The sequence below is a fragment of the Eleutherodactylus coqui genome, chromosome 3 (assembly GCF_035609145.1).
Source record: "Eleutherodactylus coqui strain aEleCoq1 chromosome 3, aEleCoq1.hap1, whole genome shotgun sequence".
NCBI lineage: Eukaryota > Metazoa > Chordata > Amphibia > Anura > Eleutherodactylidae > Eleutherodactylus > Eleutherodactylus coqui.
The window spans coordinates 194,717,501-194,739,705 of NC_089839.1; the positions used below are offsets into that span (position 1 = coordinate 194,717,501).

General features: G+C 44.8%; 1 protein-coding gene across 1 annotated transcript in view; it reads left to right on the forward strand.

Moving 5' to 3' along the window:
* Positions 1 to 22,205, forward strand: part of PLXNB1 (plexin B1) — a 180,697-nt gene that overhangs the window by 60,900 nt on the left and 97,592 nt on the right. The window contains exon 2 of the mRNA XM_066596720.1: positions 11,579 to 11,635. The gene's annotated coding sequence lies outside the window, so the exon portion shown is untranslated. The remainder of the gene's footprint in view (positions 1 to 11,578; positions 11,636 to 22,205) is intronic.

A 22,205-nucleotide genomic window follows, 5' to 3' on the forward strand; every position in this document is an offset into this window, starting at 1 on the left:
TAATTGAATATGCTGAGCCCCAATACAAAATCTGTAACATGGCCTTCCGATTAGCATTGCCACCCGGCCAATAAGCCACCGGCCCAGCTGATAATATACTTTAGAGGCCAGTGCCAGCATTCATGTTTTACTGGCCATATTAATTGCTAGTAAAAAAAATAATTACCTTGGTGTGAACACCTCCATTCGGGCAGCAAATACAGAAGTAAGCGCCATAACTCACTTTGAAGTTCTGGCCGCAGCAGCACTCAGAAAATAGGCTCACTAATTCTTCACCCTGGTGTCGGCACTGCTTACAGTAGTGCAGGAACACATATTTTGGGAGGAGGATTAAGGGTCTTCTCTGATCATCACTGCTGTGTCTCAACCGGAACCTGAGTCATAGCGCTTGATGATATGGTTGCTGCCTGGCGAAAGGTTTAGGGGTGGGGAGGGCATATAGAGGAGGGCTTGTTACTTCTACAGTCACTACTGTGGGCTTTTTTTTTTTTTTTTTTACTGCAAAGGCCACTAAAGCGGGCCATCTTACTATTAGGGCCACTGAAGGGGCCTTTTTCATACTGGGGTCACAAAAGAGAACCCTATCACTATTGGGGCTGCTAAAAGGGGCACTATTATTGCTGGGGCCACTAAAGGAGGCTCTAATACTAATGAGGCCACTAAAGGTGACTCTATTACTACTTAGGCCCCTGAGAGGGGCCACTGTTATACTTGCACCACTGAGATGGAGCACTATTACTACTGGGGCCACTAGAATAACAAAGGTAAAAACATATGTTCTGATAAGCCATACCCTCTTTTCCTTGGCTGGTATTTTTGTGTGACAAAGGAGACAACCCTACCTCCGACTATTATGCTCCATTCACAGTAGTGATCTCCTCATATGGGAAAGAGAGATCTTATGGGCCCCCTAAGGTTCCGGGGCCTGGGTGCGACTGCATCTTCTGCACCCATTATATTTACGACCCTATGTATAGGACCAATAGTTTCCTTGCTTTAGTCACTGGTCGGATTGGACCACCTGAGTACCAGAGGATCCAGTTGGCCCAAGTATTGACACAATAAAGGGCCCCTTGTACAACAAAGCCCTTTGATTTAGCAGAGGGCAACGCCATTTGGAGGCCACTTTGGCGTACTCACTAGGGTGTCTTTCTTATGGGATGATCAATAATAATCCATTAAACCTTACTGATGGTCGGTCTGTCCTGTGTGTTCAATGTTGGAAAGATTATGATGAGATTATAAGTGGGCGTCACATTTCTGTATAGATGGATGGTTGGTCCTCTGTCCTCTGGCTGGTCCAAGGAATCCCAGTTCAATGCTTGCTGGCATGAAAAAGGTTAACAAGAAAGTGTGGGATTTTGGGCAGAGAGTCATCCATTCGCGATTTGCCTCTGAAGCCAAGGAAGATATCATGTACCACACTGAACAAGGGTGTCTGAAGCCGTCACAGGCTGTGGCGGATTGGCTTGCGTCCATTTTCACACCCCTCCCTGTGAATTTATTTTTGTCCTTCTCGAGGTTCATTTTCTTGGATGAAATGAAGCCTCCAGCAGCTAGGAACAGAGAAAATAAACTTCCATCGGAATGCAAAAGACAAGTTCACAGTGTATGGGATAACACTCACATGTAGACTGTAGGTAAGCACTAGTCTGCCGGGTGTGGAGGGGGTATGGTTTGCCGTCTCGGATTGCCGGAGATATACAAATCACTTGTTATGTATGGTATTGCGGTTTCATAGTTATATCTGTTTCTTGGAAAGCTGGGTGACAACCAGTATGGAGACCATTTCAGCTCCCAAAGGGGTCAGCACTAAGCCTTCTCATAAAAGATGGAATAGAACAACTTGGCATTGGGACACTACTCAAAGACGTGTACTTACTGGTCCCATGGAGATATTAGCCATTTTGCCTTCATGACATTGTCAGCCACAGTGTCCTATAACAATGACATCCATAGCTTTCCCATGACAATGTTAACAGTACCCCAGACACAGTGCCCCCATTACAGTGCCAGATATAGTGCCCCCATCACAGTGCAAGCTACAGCTCCTCTATAGCAATTCTTCCTACAGTGCTCCAATAACTCTGCGCCCACAGTGTCCCATGTAAATAACAGCCACAATGCCCCATATGAGTGCCAGCTTCCCCATAACCGTTCCAGTTACACTGTCCACATGCATATAACAGTCACAGTGCCCCATAATAGTGACAGCTACTGTACCATAACAGTACCAACCACATTGTTGACTTGAACATTACAGCCATAATGCCCCATAATAGTGCCAGTCACACTGCCCCCATGTAAATAACAGCTACAGTGCCGCATAATAGTTACAACTTCCCCATAACAGTGCCCGTCACAGTGCTCCATATAAAAACAGCCACAGTGCCCCATAACAGTGCTGGCTTCCCCATAACAATACCAGTGACAGTACCCCATTTAAATAACAGCCACATATATTCCCAGCAACAATACCCTTTACCATTGCCATCCACAGTGCCCCCTTAGCTCTGCAATGAACATTGCCATAGTATCTGCATGATATTGTTAGTAAATCACAGTGCCCCATAAGAGTGCCAGAGAAACTGATGCATGACAATGCCCCCAGAACGGTACTGTTTCTATGGTGAATCCTCTGGCGCCGCTTATCCGTGAGAGCAATAGGATCACAACTAGATCTCAGGAGGCATGAAGCACACAATAATCTACAGCGAGGACTTGGCAGACTACGGTGTACCCAGAGGTCTTGTGGAAGGCTGAGACGTGGCGCTCTTCGGTAGAGATCCTTTCACCTGTGGTGCGCACTTATTAAATTATCCGCTGACCTTGTCCCGTCTGATGCTCCTTGACATCGTTCACACTATAAATCAGAGCTTTTATGTGTGACACGCCGGCCTTGGCTCACATCGCACATTTCATAATTGAACCTGGACTATAACATAATGAAATTACCATTTATTAGAGCCCGGGAAGTCGCTCGTCCCCTGACTGCCTCCGTAATGATTCGCACTTCTCTTTACAGATGTTGCGATTTGATAAAGTGCTCATCACGCTGATTACTGACTATAAGCCGATCTGACATCTCTGCACTCAGCGAGCCAATTCCAGAAGGAGAGAAATCCTGAAGGTCTCTAACATACATCTGTGGCTACAGAGTAACATCTTAACCCCCTGGAGACCGCAATACGCCTTTTAGTGACCTCACTAATGGGCTTTACACCCGCACATACATCTTATTAAGGCAGTGGCTTAGCTGACTACTGACAGCCAGGCTCCTGCTCTAACAGCCAGATGCAGAGAAACCTCAGATCCTGGCAGCTTAACTCCTTACATGCCACAATCAATAGCAACTGCAACATGTAAACCGGTGACAGGGGAAGGAGCTTTGCGATCCTAAGGTACCACTGGGTTCTCATGACAGCTGGAAGCCTGACAAAGCCCTCCATGTCTGCCATGTAACTCAGCTTATAAGCCCCTGAATGGTCATACTTCCAACTTGCTATTTTACATTGGTTTGAGGATATGGATGTTCCATGATTGGACTGGCTGCACAGGGTCCCAGTAAGCTGAACCCTACTGAACATCCTTGGGACGACCTGGAATGACGGAAATGTTAGGAAATATGAACAGCATTCATCTTCTCGCCAGACGTTTTCAGGATGAATGGAGGGAAATATCAACTGAAGTAGAAATATCAGACTTTAGTAGAAAGTATGCCACGGAGAGTGTCCAATGTCATTTAGGCCAAAGGAGCCCCACTAAGTATTAACATATGGAAATAATACTACTTTTGATTTTTGCTGAAGAGTTCACTTATTTTTGGTAGGATAGTGTATTAATAATAATAAAAGCAGAGCTCGGAGGCTCTCCAGCTGCTGGGACCATGCTGGGAGTAGTAGTTACTTTTTCTGTCCTACATTTGGGTTTACAATGACTGAAAACAAGGTAGTTGGGAGGTTCCACTATACAAGCTAAATCCACTTTCTAAAAAATAACCTTGTTCTCACTGGAAATAATAAGCCCCTTAAACGCTGTGCCAGATGTACGATTGCCTCTCTGAGTTCTTGTGTGCCAACTTCAGCCAAACGTTTAGGAAACTGGGCTTCCCTGATGGGTCTGTAATGCTTCTCACCGTTGAGCTTCGTTATGTGCAGACATTACTAACGAGCTTGGAATGTAGATGTCTTCACTCTGCTAAATGGTCCTGTCACACCACGCTACCCCTTATTGGCAACCATTAGCCATCAAACAGACCTAATAAATTATACACGTGATAGCAGCTATTACATGAAATGAGCTTATTTAGCGCCATTTAATTATTCTCATCCTGTTCAATTACAAAATGGAGCCCATAGGGGGCAGCAATTAGGTTTCATCGTTATTGACATTGCTTGGTAGAGGTAAATAGATGAAGCTTTGTTATACATCTTATGGGAGCGCCATGTTTCTCATCTGCCAGCATTCTGTAATTCCCCTTTTCCCACCTGTGGGTGCACTGTAAGTATTCAGAAACCTACCCTGTTACTATAAACCTCAATGTCCAGACACAGAGGAGAGTGAAGCTGCAGTTGCATACTGTGAGAGGGGAGAAGGAGGGTGAACCTGCAGTTGCATACTGTGAGAGGGAAGGAGCAGGGTGAAGCTGTAGTTTAATACTGTGAGAGGGGAGAAGGAGGATGAAGCTGCAGTTGCATACTGTGAGAGGGGAGGAGGAGGGTGAAGCTGTAGTTTAATACTGTCGAGGGGAGGAGGAGGGTGAAGCTGCAGTTGCATACTGTGAGAGGGGAGGAGCAGGGTGAAGCTGTAGTTGCATACTGTGAGGGTAGTATCATGGTGAAGCTGTAGTTGCATACTGTGAGGGTAGTATCAGGGTGAAACTGTAGTTTCATACTGTGGGAGGGGAGGAGGAGGATGAAGCTGTAGTTTTATACTGTGAGAGGGGAGGAGCGTGAACCTGCAGTTGCATACTGTGAGAGGGAAGGAGCACGGTGAAGCTGTAGTTTAATACTGTGAGAGGGGAGAAGGAGGGTGAAGCTGCAGTTGCATACTGTGAGAGGGGAGGAGCAGGGTGAAGTTGTAGTTTAATACTGTGAGAGGGGAGGAGCAGGGTGAAGCTGTAGTTGCATACTGTGAGGGTAGTAGCAGGGTGAATCTGTAATTTCATACTGTAAAAAGGTAGGAGCAAGGTGAAACTGTAGTTTAATACTGTGGAAGGAGAGGAGGAGGATGAAGATGTAGTTTTTTACTGAGAAAGGACAAGGAGGGTGAAGCTGCAGTTTCATATTGTGTGAGGGGAGGAGGACAGTGAAGCAGTAGTTTCATACTGTGTGAGGGGAGAAGAAGGTTAAAGCTGCAGTTTCATACTATGAGAGGGTAAGAGGATGGTGAAGCTATAGTTTCATACTGAGAGGGGAGGAGGAGGGTGAAGCTGCAGTTTCATACTGTGTGAGGGGAGGAGGAGGGTGAAGCTGTAGTTTCATACTGTGTGAGGGGACGAGGAGGGTGGAGTTGTAGTTTCATACTGTGTAAAGGGACGAGGAGGGTGGAGCTGTAGTTTCATACTGTGTAAGGGGACGAGGAGGGTGAAGCTGTAGTTTCATACTGTGAGAAGGGAGGAGGAGGAGGAGGAGGAGGAGGATGAAGCTGAAGTTTCTTACTAAGGGAGGAGGAGGGTGAAGCTGCAGTTTCATACTGTGAGAGGGGAGAAGGAGGGTGAACCTGCAGTTTCATACTGTGAGAGGGGAGGAGGAGGAGGGTGAAGCTGCAGTTTCATACTGTGTTAGAGGACGAGGGGGGTGAAGCCGTAGTTTCATACTGTGAGAGGGGAGGAGAAGGATGAAGCTGTAGTTTCTTACTGGGAGAGGAGGAGGGTGAAGCTGCAGTTTCATACTGTGAGAGGGCAGGAGGAGGGTGAAGCTGCAGTTTCATACTGTGTGAAGGGATGAGGAGGGTGAAGCTGTAGTTTCTTACTGAGAGAGGAGGAGGGTGAAGCTGCAGTTTCATACTGTGAGAGGTTAGGAGGAGGGTGAAGCTGCAGTTTCATACTGTGTGAAGGGATGAGGAGGGTGAAGCTGTAGTTTCATACTGTGTTAGAGGACGAGGGGGGTGAAGCCGTAGTTTCATACTGTGAGAGGGGAGGAGAAGGATGAAGCTGTAGTTTCTTACTGAGAGAGGAAGAGGGTGAAGCTGCAGTTTCATACTGTGAGAGGGCAGGAGGAGGGTGAAGCTGCAGTTTCATACTGTGTGAAGGGATGAGGAGGGTGAAGCTGTAGTTTCTTACTGAGAGAGGAGGAGGGTGAAGCTGCAGTTTCATACTGTGAGAGGTTAGGAGGAGGGTGAAGCTGCAGTTTCATACTGTGTGAAGGGATGAGGAGGGTGAAGCTGTAGTTTCATACTGTGAGAGGGGAGGAGGAGGATGCAGTTGTAAATTCTTACTGAGGGAGGAGGAGGGTGAAGCTGCAGTTTCATACTGTGAAAGGGGAGGATTAGGGTGAAGTTGCATTTTTTGTGTGAGGGGATTAAGAGGGTAAAGCTGAAGTTTCATACTGAGAGGGGAGGAGGAGGATGAAGCTGCAGTTTCATACCATGAGAAAGGAGGAGGAGCTAAAGAGGTAGAGCAGCTGAGTGGTCAGAGCTCTCCAGCTATACACCTTTATGTTCCTGCCTGCTCAGCACAGTAATAGGAAATGTAGAGTACATTAATAGAAAGATGCAGAGGTTGGAAAATATGCTAAATATGGCAGATCTGCGTTTGTCATCTCAATGTATTACATGCAGCGTTCAATATTATTGCAGGTGAATCTACTTATGTATGATTGTATATATATTGGAACAACCAAGAGGACTTTTTGTGTTTGTAAAACTACTAAGTTTATTTTAACGCATCGATTTAGCACAGTGCAAAAAAGAAACCAATTCAGCTCTGCTACATCAATGTAACAGGACGTTGTCATATAAGCAAAGTACAAATTCTTTGTCTACTTTGATTAAAGTAACCATAGGCTGTTGTTGTGCCTACAAGTACATCATGGCAGCCATTCCCAGAGTGTAGGCTACCATAAGTTGCACCTGCCGGAGGGGCTATTGTGGAACAAAGGGAGGAGCAACTTGGAGCCTTTGGACCCAATGCAAAATCTGCAACAGGCCACCACCTACTAAGTGCCATTTATCATACTGGTGTCCTATTATGTGGCAGAAGGGCCTTTGGGGCTCCTTAGGCACCAGAAGAAGGGTGCAACTGCTATCTCTGCATCCCTTATAGGTGCAGCACTGGATTTAAGTTCTCTGCCGCCATCTTCTAATAAATTAGGGGGATTTATGCAGTTGCTTAGAGTGCAACTCCACAATATATGGCTTCAAGTTAGAAAGCTATTTCAGCTGTTTTGCGACTGGTGTTTATCATTGGCACGTCAAACTCTGAATCTGACCCACCACATCATTTTATGTGGCCTGCGAGGTCTGGACGCAGAAGGACTGGCTCTCCACTTTCTACGGAGAACGCAGCCAGTGCTTGGCAGAGTGGGTGGTGCCAGCACAAGGGACAGGTGCCATCTTGGATTCTGAGCTCCAGTGCGCATCGCCTCACCGCTCTGTTCACCAGCACACAGGTGGTGCCACAGCTCCGACAGCCCTACTAGGGCACCCTAGCCACCCTCCAAGGCAGGAAGCTCGGAGCTAAAGAGGCGGAAGAGGAGAAATGCCATCATAGTACACAGTGCTCCATATCTACTCTATCCATTGACTTTAATGAGCAATTTTAGTTCGTAATACAAAATTGGGCATGCTGTTGTTTTTTTTTTGTTTTTTTTTACATGCATAAAAAAAGGTGTCCAAGATGCAGGTCTGAATACTCCAATGTTTAGCTGTCCTTATTAGGGCTCATGTCCACGGCCATGTTTTCACTGCATTGACGCATGATACGCTGTAAATGGTGTCGATGAAAGTCAATGGTCTTTCATTGATCCATGTACATGCAACATGCTCTATTTCTCTGCATACTCACGTAGCGTAAGCCCTATACACTTGTATGGGCTGAGTATGGTACGCTGTCCGTATGGCTGCCGAATGTGTAAAATGCTACTGGGAGACCTGCAGCGTTTTACGAATACGGCCGTGGACATGAGCCCTTATGCGTGTAAAAAGCACACCTGTGTGAATGACCTTGTATAACCGGCCCGTTGAAGGCAACCATAATGCTGATGTGGCCCTCAGTTAAAATGAGTTTGACACCCCTGGTCTTTGGCATTCAACAAGATTTTCAGACTTAATCCCAGACTAGAAATATGTCTAATAATGTCCAGCTGAGGACCGGCCATACAATGCCCGCTGTGTCCTATAGGGGTAGCTAAGAGGATGGGATTAAGAGCAGATAATCTTGTTGTATGGTTGATATTAATGAGTCCTTTGCTATAGTATTAAGGCATGCCCTATAATGGACTATTCTTGTTTTCCCTGAGATTAGATAGAATTACTAGGTAAGATCTGCCATCTGACCAGTGATATCATCACCTGACGGCAATGAGGTTTTCAGGCCATATGACTACAGGCATTGTATGAGATTACAAAAATATATCCAGAAACAGCGCCACTCTTGTTCATAGGCTTTTTGAGGTATTGCAGCTCTGCCCCATTCCTTTAAAGGGGTTGTTTCCACTATAAAAAAAAGCATTTCTTACAGCTAGGCATAGCAATAAAACAGAAGATACAATACTAGCCTATCTTAAGCCCCCTTGGGAAACAGCTGAACGGCTGCGGCTCTCGCTCCCGGTATGTATGTCCAGCAAAGTCAGCTGACTGCTGCAGCCAATGAGAGGCCGCAGCATGACTGTCCCAAACTCCTGGCATCATGGCACTCAGTATGTGAGAGCTAATGACAGGAGTTTGGACGATGACACTGCAGCAGTCACCTGACTTCCTCCGGACATACATACTGGGAATTGGAGGAGCTCAGCTGTTTCCCAGGGCTGAAGAGAGGTGAGTATTGTCTCTTTTTTTATTTTATGCCATACCCAGAATTTTTATTTATTTTTTATAGTGAGAAAACCCCTTTAAATACTGCAGTACCAGACACAGCCAGTGGGAAAATGTGGCACTGTTTCTAAGTGCTCCTCACAACTGTAGATATGTGAGATAAAGCATTGGGTATAGGGCCAGATACTTACTTCAGTCTTTACATGTGACAACAATCATCTGAATAGTTTTTCGATATAGTTGTTAAAGTGTACAAGCGTACGGCTGCTATTTGTGTGCTGTTTTACTGAGCATTTATTGTTGACTGCTTGTTCGGCTTCACTGAACAAATTGTTGAGAGCGTTTACACGGGACAAATTATAGCTTGCCAACTAGTTAGGGGGCATGAAGTACTTTGGTGGGCATCTATTTGAAATTTTGACTCCTCATCGCATGCTAATTGGTTGCTAATACAGATGAGCGAGCATACAATGCTCGATCGAGTAATTGTCCTTAGCGAGTATTTCCCCGCTCAGAAGAAAAGCTTCGGCTGCCGGCGCGGGTGAGAGGTGAGTTGCGGCAGTGAGCGGGGGGGAGAGAGGGAGAGAGAGATCTCCCCTCCGTTCCTCCCCGCTCTTCCCCGCCCGCCGCCGGGCTAAGGCCCTTAGCGAGTATGCTCGATCATCTCTAGTTGTTAAGTCTACTGTCTTTGAGTGAAACCAGCCAGAGACGGCAGCAGTAAGTGTTCTTTCTTCTTTCGAAGACCAGCGGGGACTGACTGTTCGGTCGAGGATTACTCACAGATATTTAAGTATTTTCGGGAACCAATGAGCATTAAGTGGGAGGGCAAAAAAAAGGCAGGAGCCAATTAGCATTCGGTGGGAGACGCACGGCAGACAAGCGGACACCTGCCTGCAAAGTTGTTGGCTAGTCGTTAAAATACAATCATGACCTGTTTACAGAGCACAATGATAAATCAATAAGCGACTATTTTTAGGTGATCTGAAAGAAAGCGGAGACTGACTAGTTAATGATTTCTTGCTCTTCACCCAGTTGGTGGCTGTGTTTACATAGAACAGCTGTTACTTACATTTGCTCTATCAAGCAATTATTTAGGCAATAGATACCCTGTGTACAGCCACCCTTAGGCCTCATTCACATGAGTGTTTTTACTCAGTGACCATGTGAAGCATTGGATGCGATGCATTCATTCATGCGGGTGATAATTAGCCGCGGAAAAAATGTTTGGCCAGAAAAGATAGGTCTTGTCCTATCTTTTGGCCGCAATCAGCTGGCAGCTCCCTAAGGCTTCTGTGGGAGCTGCCAGAAAAGGGAGGGGGAGGGAGTTTAGCAGCGGCTAGCGCTGCTAAACTATGTCTGCTGGCTCTATTGAAGCCAGTTGAAGTATCTATGCTGGCCAGAGAAATTCCGGGCTGCGGTGTATATACACCGCACACGGCTGCGTGAATGGGCAAGAAAACGCGAGATTTAGCTGCAACTTGGTCACAGCTTTCTCTCATGCGATTTTCAACTGTGATGCAAAAATTGCAACACTCGTGTGCATAAGGCCTTAGGCTACTCTCACACAAGAAATCGGGAAACAAGGCGTTGATTTTGATCGCATCATTTTGCTGCGATTTTTTTAATAGGTGTTTTTGAACGCAGTATACAGCATTCGACAGCACTTTATAACGCACCCCATCATTGTGATGGGTGATTAGGTGCATTAAAAGGCGCAAAACATGCCCAAATAGAGCAGACAGCGCTTGAAAATCGCAGGGTTAGAAAATGCTGCATTTGAGTGCAGGTCTACGATGCCAAAATGAAATCAATGGGAGCATTGTACCGCGATTAAAAGCGAATGTGTGACAGTGGCCATAGCCATTTTATGGAGGAACGTTCTAGTCATCAACTAACTCAACAGCCTGAAAATAGCTGATAACTGGGAACAATAGATTGCATTCAACTACAGCACAAATGTACACTTTAGAGTCCCATTAAGGGCATTTTACACAGGGCGATTATTTGCAGTTTCCAACAATATTTCGGGCGATGATGGCGGCCATACACTCACAGGATGATTGACAGGGCACTAAGTGAGAAATAGCTCACTTGTCAAAGTCATTTGGTTCTTAATCGGCCTCGAAAACAGGAGCCGCTCAATGTTTGACCAACTCCTGTTTACTGTGAATAGAGGCGGGCGGCCTGAACATTCCCCGGCCACTCTCCCTCCCTCCAGTCGCTTGTATGCACAGGAGCCATAGTTGGCCAGCGGCCCATGGGACTACGGATGGGCTTATGCACCCACCACTTGTCTCCTGATAAGGGACCTTTAGTGTCAATGTTAATTTGTAGGGCAGTAGTTCTCAACCTGTGGCTCTCCAACTGTTGCAAGACTACAACTCCCAGCATGCCCTGACAGCTGCAGGCTACAAGTTGGTGTCCAGTACTGTCAGGTTTGCCTATATGTATAGGATATACAGACATCATATGTTCCACTGACTTCCATCGCAGCGGAGTCAAGAAGATGTTTGAATGGACCTCATACTATTATTCTGCATGTTTCTATCTTTTTCTATCTGTTTTTAGGCTTCACCCTAAATTTTAGTTTTTCGTCTTTTTGCAGCTCTGCAGACTACAAACACGGGAGACCGGATTTCTGACCCTTCAGAAAGGACAAATGGTAAGTGCCTTTTCCTATTATAACAACTGCAGGGCAACCCCTGGAGTCGGTGGTCATTGTGCCCAGGAAGGTGCCAGCAGTAGCTAACTTTTTGAACTGTTATCTAGTCATGTCTATGCAGTTTATTATTGTCCAATGCTCCAGCCATAAACCAATCTACTGGACCAACACATAAATACATGCGAGTGATCCTCCAATGAACAGTTCCTGCTGGTCTTTGAATGAAGACTCACTGCTGCTCCCTGCAGGTGGAAGAATCAAGAGGCCGCAGCATTGACCAGTCGAACCAGCAAGAGACCGCAGCAGCGAGTGTTCACTCGAATATCGCTCACATGTATTAATCTGCGTTCAGCAGACTCAGGATATGAGCGCTGATGCCAGGGTAATGGGCAATGATGCTGTGGTCACTGACTGGCAGGCAGCAATCACATGACTAACGCTGTCAGTATTAATTAGGAGCGCCGCAGGATCCGTTTCGCTGTTTCGCAGGGAAAGAAGACAAGTAAGTATGACCTCTTTTATTATTTTATCACATGGCCAGACGGCAAAAAAAAAAAAATTAAAGCCGGACAACCCCTTTAACGGGGATGCACCAAGAACAACTTTTATCAGCTATCCATTGGACAGGTGATAAAAGTCTGATTGGATCTCACCACTGAAACCCCCACTGATCCGGAGAACGAGGATCCCATGTCCTGCTCTTGTCCTTGCTGCACTCCCTGCCGGGAGGAGATTGACTTCTGTTGAATCCAGTAAACCCCTCTTTTATAAGATCAGCTGGATAATATATTTCCAGGACTGTAATTTTCCTCTATTTAACACCCCCCCCCCCCTCATTCTTTATCCATTCACTAGAGACAGGAAGCCATACTCACCTTTATATTCTGTGACTGCGCTAAATTAAGACTTACAGATAAAACCTTTTTATACCTCCTGGATTCTTCCTTTAGAATTCTCAAAATTGCAATTAACACTTTCATTGACAGTTTTGTTTTTTTTTACCTTCATTGTCAGAACGTTTCTGCATGAAAATCGCTTCTGGTTTCTTCTTGTAGTGTAAAAGCAATGCAGCATGAAGGAACAGCACCACTCATGCCCTGGGGTTGTGTCTGGTACTGCACTTCAGCCTCATTCACTTCAGTGTTGATATAGCAGACATGGCCAGTGGATAAGAGGGGTGCTGTTTCTGCTGGACTCCCACAGATTTGACCTTTTTCACTGATCTCAGCTGTACCAACATTGAGTGCAGGGATTAACCTGTCCGGAAGTGAGGGGGGATGTGTGGCTTGTGAAAGAGGTGAGTATAGGCAGTTCTTTAAATTTTACTGGTTAAAAAGGGGCATTACTGAGAGGAGGGGCATGCAGGGGCATTACTGATGAGGCCATGTGGGGGATTATTACTGAGTGGGGCATGTGTGGGTATTATTACTCAGGGGCCATAGTGGGACATTACTACTGTGGGGGACTTACAGGGGCACTATTACTGTGTCAGAGACACTAAAGGCCCATTTACATGTAACGATTATCGCTCAAAATTTGTTCAAACATCTGAAAGTGAGTGATAATCATTAAATGTAAACATGGGCATCGTGCAGTTTTCGCTTGAACTATGATTTTAAGGTGAACTTAAAATCCATTGTTTAGCTAGTGAGAGATAAAGTATCTCTCAATAGACCGCATGCTGTTATCTCCATGGGAGACGCATGCTGTTATCTCCATGGGAGACGTCGGATAACATCTGCGGTCAGCCACAAAGAGAACAATGCTACTGTCTGCATAGCTGGGCGTGTGATTAATCACACGCTGGGCTCTGCAAGCTGCTTCTGGAGGCCCTTTTACATGCACATGAAGATGATAAATTCTTAATGACTGTTAACACTTTATGCAAGTAGATCGCAAAATCTTTCAGTCGTTTGAAAGATTTTTATTGCGTGTAAATGGGCCTTAAGGAACACAATATTACTATGGGGGGGTCACTAAGGAGCACAAATACTGTGAGACGGTCACAAAGGGGTGCAAATACTGTGAGGGGGTTGCAAAGGGGCACTAATGTTGTGAGGCTGTCACAAAGGGGAACTATTACTGTGAGAGGTTCATTAAATTGTCCAGAGTTTAAAAAAACGCAGCTTTCTTCCACCATTGTATGTGGATTGTGTCTGGTATTGCAGCTCAGCTCCTATTCACTTCGAAGGAGCAGACCTGTAGTGCCACACACAACCCTATAGTTAAAGGGGTTCTCCTACTTCTAGTTATTTTCAGTTAGTTCTGTACATTGCACAGCAGCTCAGGTTGGTACTGCAGGCTGGATCCTATTGAAGTGAATGGCACTTAGCCTGCATTTACAGAGCTGTCTGAAAACCGCTAAAGTGGGAGAACCCCTTTAAGGGGAGTGCTGTGTTTGGAAGAAAACAGCCATGTTTTTCTAACTCTGGACAACCCCTTTAAAGGTCCTAATACTGTGAGAGGGTCATTGAAGGGCACTATTACAGTGACTAGACACAAAGGACATTGCTTAGCGTAAACTGGAAATGACATGACCCAATGTTAAAAACGTTCTCTCTTTTCATTGTTAAAAGTTCAGAGGTACATTGTAGGATCATTACATCCTGTATATGAGGACCTGCTGGTGATCAGATCATTGCTGTAGGCCCCTCAGCTGAAATCCCTGTGATCAGCTGTGAGCTGCATGTAGGTGCTCTTTTTCCCTGCAGCGGCCACTACAGGAGAAATGTGGAATTTCATGGCTCGAATTCAGATCAATGTATAACCATGTAATGCTTGGTTTTGCTGCGTCTTCCAGAACTTTAGCTACAGTTTAGAGCCTCTGACCATTCTATGGTGCTCATATGTCCTTATAGCCCCTAATGGGACAACCCCTTTAAGGAATCGTGGGGTGAATATCATTTCACAAGGGGGTGTAATTACTTTTAATATAATATTGATACTTTTTAATGTCCTGGACAGACATTTCATTATGTGCCTAGAGGTGGTAGTGTAATGTGTTGCAGCATCGAAGTGAGAAGTAGTCCGCTGCAGCGCCGTCATGGTAGCTGAGGCCGCTAACACAGGGTACTTTTGTTGGATTTCTCCATCATTTTTCCTATAAACTCCTCCGCTGAGCTCATGGAGCCCCTTTACACCTCATCCGCACAGCGCTACTTGTCACATTCCTGCACTCAGGGAAACCAAGGCTTTCAATGGAGAAGTCTTCACGCCTGGTTGCTTTCCAGTCTCCAGAAACCTTTGACTTGTACACCAGAGAGAGGATTACATCTTAACAGCGGCCCATTCAGCTCAGGAGAATAGGAATTAAGGAACAATTCTTTTCAAAGCACCTTAAAGTGAAAGCGCCCCTTTCTCCACCAATGCATGGCCGAGCTTCCTGCTTATGTTGGAGCCGAGCAGATTTAAAGGGAAGTTGTGAACTTTGCGTATTATGTTATATGGACAGTTATGGTGGGTTCTGGATGAGCTCAGGGACCGTAACAGTCCCCAGCCGTGTTCACACTCATATGTTAAGATGGTCGGGAGCTTTTTGTCAGTGGATCCTGTTGATCCCAGGTTGGACTCGGCTGATGATCAAATGTCTATAAAGCTTAGCAGATGATCCTCAACATCTGCTGTCAGGGAAACAATGATCTGTCTGGTTGGATTTAGCCTTGTTTCCTGTAGAGACAAGCGGTGCCAGAGGTAAAGGGGATAGCTTATCTCCACAGGATGTTGGGCTAAGTCATTAGAGGAGTTAGGTATGAAAGTTCTTGACATTTTTACTAAAATGTGAATATTTCCAGTTAGAATTGCTGCATCCGTAACTGCAATGTATGAAGCCTCATGGAGTGACTATTGAAATGGTATGTCCATATTTTAGCATTTTATATGTAGATTTATTCTACATACAAAATGGAGTCACTGAAAATATATTACTTATCCTCCACTGATCCTGAGTTCAGGGCCATTTACACGGAACGATTATCGCGCAAAAGTCGTTCAAACAAACAACAATGCGCTATAATCGTTACATATAAATGCAAAACATCATTTACTGTTTGTTTCTCACTCGCTTTCAACCAGCCTAAAGATCATTGTTGGATTGCTGCCTTCCCGCTGCGTGTAAACGCTTCCAGTTCAGCGAATGTGAAGTGCTGAGCGAAAAGCCAGATCTGCCTGTCTAAATACTCTGCTCGAGTGCTAACAGCTAGTGGTCACATCACCCGCTCGTGCAATCGTTTAGCCAGCAGTCATCCCGTGTAAATGTAGTATTACATTCTGTATTATACTTCAGAGCTGCACTCACTATTCTGTTGGTGGTGTCAAAATTTACATACTTTACAATAGTTATCCTATGTTAATCAGGAGTTACATCCTGTATTATATTCCACAGCTGCACTCACTATTCTGCTGGTGGAGTCACTGTGTGTTGGAGTTACTTTACTTATTCTGTACTGATGCTGAGTTAAGCCCCATTTACACAGGATGTTGTGTGTAAATGCTACCATCATTAGCTTTTCGAACAAACAATGATTTTATGTTGAGTTTAAAATCCATCATTGGGCCGGGCAGCTGATAGCAGGGACCACACACTGTGATTCTCCACGGGAGCGCTGATAACATTGTACTCAGCTGCTGCCCCTGCGGAGAACAAAAGGGCTGTATGCAGATAACAGACCACCTGCTGTTCTCTGCATACAGCTCAAGGAGGCTCATTTACATGCAAATGAAACTAATAAGCTACCAATGGGCAAAATGATCACTCAAACTGTCCATCTCCCTAACTTTTGAACAAATTGCGAGCAATCATCTTTGCATGTAAATGGGGCTTTACATTGTGTAATTTACTCCAGAGCTGCACTCACTATTCTTCTGGGAGTAAAAGATAAAAGCATACAGAGTGCAAAGAATGAATTAACTTTATTCCTCCTTCGCATATGCAGCGTTTTGGCTATATTAGTCCTCATCAAACAGTACACAGTGACATCACCAGCAGAATGATGAGTGCAGCTCTGGAGTATAATACAGGATATAACTCCTGATTAGTATAGAATAAGTATTGTAATGTTTGTACATATTGACATGATCAGCAGAATAGTGAGTGCAGCTCTGCAGTACATTACAGAATGTAACTCAGGATCAGTACAGCATGCATTATGTGACGTATTTGCAAAGTGACTCAACTTTTGTAATGATGGGTATTTGCCTCAAGAGGCCTTTATTTTGCCCCACTGCTATTTACACTTACAACATGGGGTGCAGTGGACAGGCACATACGTTTCTTAATGCCAGATTTGGAATTTTGCTGAATTAGGAAGCTTTACTTGCTTCACACTTAGAGGATAACATGGGCCAACTGATTTTGTCTGGCAGAGAAAGAGTGGGAAGAAAAGTAGGACTCGGGCCTCGGCGCTGCCAGAGCCTTTCAGAGAGATTTTGTTCACAGCGGTTTGTAATCTTATGTTTAAACATCAGACAGCTATCCCCTAATGAGACATCTTTACAAGCCGAGAGAGGAGATGCATTACTGTCTCCCTGCTAAAGTGCCTACAGTCCCAATATTTATGGGTGACTCTGATTCCAGCGAGCAGTTTACTTTTTATGTAGAAGGTGCCCTCTGTTAGTGATTACTGCCGCCGTAGAGAATTACAGTCTGGAGCAGAGCGGAGCTGACAGTCATAGGGTCCAACAGAAAACAGGGCCAGTATGGCCTTAGATATAGTCTATAGTCATCATAAGGGGTTTCTTTGTGATAATAAAGTGGGGGGGGGGGGGTCTACTTATAGACATCTTCTGACATGCCCTAAGATTACCCATTCTTAAAATGAAGAGGCCATCCCGCATGGTAAAGTACTCACACTCATCTGTCATAAGTTATGGATTTACAGGACTTTGGGACCCTGCAATGAACTCAAGAGAATCTCTCCAAAAGTAAGGGTCCGTTTACACGGAATGTTATTGTTCAGTTAATCGCCTTATCGGGTTTAACTAAATGATAATCATTCAGTGTAAACGCTGCCAATGACTGAACGACAAACGATTGGGAGAACTGTTGGGCGCTCAGGCATTCAATGTTCCTTCCATGTAAAAGGACCCTTGTCTGCCAGATGTGAACACTCCTTACAAAATGAAGCAAATCTGATAAGGGAATTGCTATTTATGGCTTTCCTAATATAGGGAGCCCTAATACAGATAGTATATAACAAAAAGATCAGCTGCAGCATGAAACACTAGCACTAGACTGTGCTTACATCACTTGCAGGGAGAGGCATGAAGGCAGTGCTATCTGTGCTTACATCATTGACAGGGAGAGACAGGGAGAGAGTACTATCTGTACTTAAATAATTTACAGGGAGAGAGGGAAGCAATACTACCTGTGCCTACATCATTACTGTGCTTACAGCATTTATGGTGAGAGAGAGACATTACATCATTTACAGGGAGAGAGAGGGAGGCAGTACTATCTGTGCTAACATCATTTACAGGGAAAGACAAGGAAGTAGTACTTTCTGTACCTACATCACTTACAGGGAGGCAGTGCTAGATGTGCTCATATCAATAACATGGAGGGCCATGGAGGCAGCACTATCTGTGCCTACATCACTTACACAGGGTAAAGCAGGAAGCCAATACTGTCTGTGTCTACATCATTTACAAGGAGAGACCAGGAGGCAGCACTATTTTGGCTTATATAATTTACAGGGAGAGGCGGGAGGCTGTACTATCTATGTTTACTACATCATTTTCAAGAACAGGCAGGGAGGTGCTACTATCTTGCCTATATCATTCACAGTGAGGGACTAGGATGCAGTACTGTCATTGCTTTTATCATTTACAGGAAAGGAATGGAAAGAATGACTGTATCATTATATTATTTACAAGGCGTAACTATGATCTATGCTTACATCATTTACAGGAAGAGACATGGTAGCAATCTTGTATATTCTTCTATCATTTGCAGTGAGGCAGTGATTTCTCTTACATCATTTACAAGTCATCTGTGCTGCTATCATTTACATTGAGAGAGGGAGGCGGTACTATTTGTGTTTACATCACTGGGGGAGGTGGGGAAGTACTACTTGTGTCTACATCATTAACAAGCAGAGAAAGTGAGGCATTACTTTCTGTGTGTACACCATTTACAGGGAGAAACAAAGAGGCAGTGCTATCTGTATTTGCATTATTTACAAGAAGGGAAAGGTAGACAGTATTACCTGTACCTCTTTATAGCGAAAAACAATGAGCCGGCACTATCTGTACCTATATTTTTTACACAGAGAGGAATGTAGTCAGTACTACCTGTACTGACATCATATACAGTGAGATACAAGGAGACCGTACTATCTGTGCTTACATCATTTATAGGGAGAGACAGGGAGGTAGTACTATCTGTACTTGCATTATTTACAAGGAGGGAAATGTAGGCAGTACTATCTATGCTTACATGATTTACAGGGAGCAGAAGGTAGTACTATCTGTGCCTACATCACCTTGTAGTTAAAAGGTTGTACTGTTCCCTCTAGCAAGGTAACCACCATATTGCACTAAAAGCTACTGTCACATGGGCTTTTTTTTCTAGGCCTCCAGCTCTTCTAGAAATGTAGTTTTTTAAATAAATAATTTTACCGAAATCCTCTCTAGATACATCTGGGACCAATTATAACCTATGAAAGGTATTATTGTACCTTGTCACAACCGGAAGTTGGGGGTGGTGACAAGGTAGCTGTCAAACAATTTACTAATGCCCCCAGCCTCTGATTGGCTGGGGGGCATTACTAAATTAACACAGGGCAGGAGGACAGCGGCGAGCCAGGGAGCGGCAGCGGCACAGCTAGAGCCGGTGGAGAAGACTACTCAGTGCCATTCTCAGACGGCAGAAGTACGGCGGCGAGCCTGGGAGCAGCGACACAGAAAGAGGCAGCGGAGGACACCGGCGGCGCTAGCAGCAGCTGTGTCTTTAATCCTGCAAGTGCCATCCACAGATGGCAGGAGGACCATGCAACACTGGGAGCAGCGGCTGAGGCGGAGGTGCTGGCTAACTCACACTGACAGCTGACCACAACAGTCAGTCACTGGGGCAATTGGCGCCCGGGACCGAGGTGACAGCCAGCACAGCACCAGGCAAAAAGTGGCCGCACGGAGCACTCATGGAGCGCTGGGACAGCTGCAGCCTGTGTAGTGATTTTTGCCTGCTCTGGAGGGTTAGGGTTAGTGGTTATTTTTCCTATGAGGCTTACATTTTTGGCTGTAAAGGCTTCTGCATTTACAGCTAATAATGTAAGGCTAACAGGAAAACTAACCCTAACCCTCCATGACAGGCACAAAATCACTACACATGCTGGCGCTAAGACCTTCAAGGACCTTACTGAAGTCACCCAATCGGGAGCTAGGGGCGTGACAAGCGTTCCTCCATCCAAGCCCTGTCAAACCCCTTGCTTCCTGGTGGTGACAAGATACAATAATACCCCTTTAGAAAAACATCTTTGAAGTTTATCCTTAAATGGGATGTCTTGCCTTTAAGCATACAGTGTGAACAGAGACTTAGGAGTTATATGAGATTAGAAAAACAAGGCTGCTTTCTTCCAGAAACAGTGCCACTCTTAGTCCACAGCCTGTGTCTGGTATTGCAGCTCGGCTCTATTCCAGTGAGCCGTTTGGAACGACCCCTCTGCTAACTATCCTCAAGAACTTTATAAAGCCGTCGTCAACGCAGATACCAATAAATAGCAAAAAAGAAAATAGATCTACAAAAGAAGCAAATTAATGTTAATTAATAGCTCTTAAGAGATGGAAAGTCAGAGAAGTTGAAATGGAACTGAAGGACAAATAAACGCTGCCAACAAATTTCATCAATGCTTGGAAGAGAGATTGGCCAGGGCTGGACTGTTACTGGCACCAATAGACCGGCTAAAGCTGGCAGGAGGGAAAGCATTGAGAAGGAGTCGTCCGTGTTAGTTGAAACTGCTCCCTTTAATAACTTGCAGTCTGCTTCTCTGCCTAGAAACAGCGCCCTCTTTATCCATGGGCTTTGTCTGATTTTGCACCTCATCTCAAATAGGAATGAGTTGCAATACCAGATGCAAACTGTCAAAAAAGTGGCACTGTTTCTCGAAAAAAATTACCATTTTCTGTAACCCTGGAAAATCCAATGAAACTCATTAATGGCAGCTATTAGGGTATGTTCAAATAGCGGAATCCGGTATGAATTTTTCTTTGTGGATTCTGTCGCACCCCAGTATGTTCTATATTCATGTGAGTCTTGCTTGAAACTAGAACATGCTGAAAGAGAAAAATCACCCAAGTAAATACACCCATTGCAGATAATGGGTTATATTTTCATTCGTGTTTTGTGCGTCTCACAATGCATAAAACTCGTAATGATTTTCCTGCCCAAGTAAATGAAACCTTAGGGTATATTCACATGGCAGAATCCACAGGGGAATTTATCGCGTGAATTCGACCTCTAAAAAACAAAAACACACCCAAATCTGCATCTATTGGTTCTGATCGGCGTGTAGGTTTAGCCCTGTCAAGGAGCAAAATCGGCGTGCATAATTCTAATGCGCAAAAAAAATCGCATTTCCGTAACAAGAAATGACATGCGGAAATGCAATTTTTCATATCAGAATTCCGCACACGGATTTTGCCCACTGACAAAGCTAACTTCGCACTTGGATCAGTGCCGAAAGACGCGGCATTCAGTGGCAGAATTTACATGGAAAAATCTGCGCCGTATAGACTACGGAACACATCTGGATGCGAATTTGTCGCGGAGTCTGCACACAATCGGAGGCCACCGAAAGAGCCAAGCGCTGTTTCCGTAGCTCTCATTGAAGTGAAATAGTCTAACAAATCTGTTTCCGTAACTGCCAAGTAATGGAAACAGCGTAGCACACTGTGTTTACTCTGTTTCCGTAGCTTCCATTCATTTCAATGAGAGCTACGGAAACAGCGTTTGGCTAAAGCACTTGGCCGTTTCCGATATGTGATCAGAACACAGCGTTGGGTTTTCCTATCTTGGCCATGAAAAGCCTATATAACATTATGAATGTCGGGGGTCTTCTGTCCTCTGGGACCCCTGCTGATCTAGAGAATGAGACTTGAGTGGGAGAACAACTTTAAACTACCCTTTGAAGTACTTACCACCCCTGTCCTTTTACTTTGCGTCAGTCTTTACTAATATTTTTGCATCTTATTCATGATTTTAAAAAAGCAGCACTTTGTAACCGTCCGAAGTGTGTTAGGGCAGATTAAAGGAGTGGTAAAATAAACAGGTCATACAGCATAAAGCATGTGGTGATGCCTCTGCCAGACCCTAGTTGGTACTATATCCAACCACATAAAAGGTCCGGAAGCCCACATTCAGACATACGATGTCATAAGCAAAACAGATTTTTGCGCAAACAGTCATGATTTCATTTACACTCTATGTCAAAAAATAAATAAAAATCCCTCCCCTATAAGTTGTTATTTTTCTGTAAAACTGGGCATGCAGTTACATCTCAGGAAGATACACAAATTATTAGAGTTGTGGTGATTAGATGAACGGTCTTGTCACCTAAGACCCTAAAAGTGGTTCCAC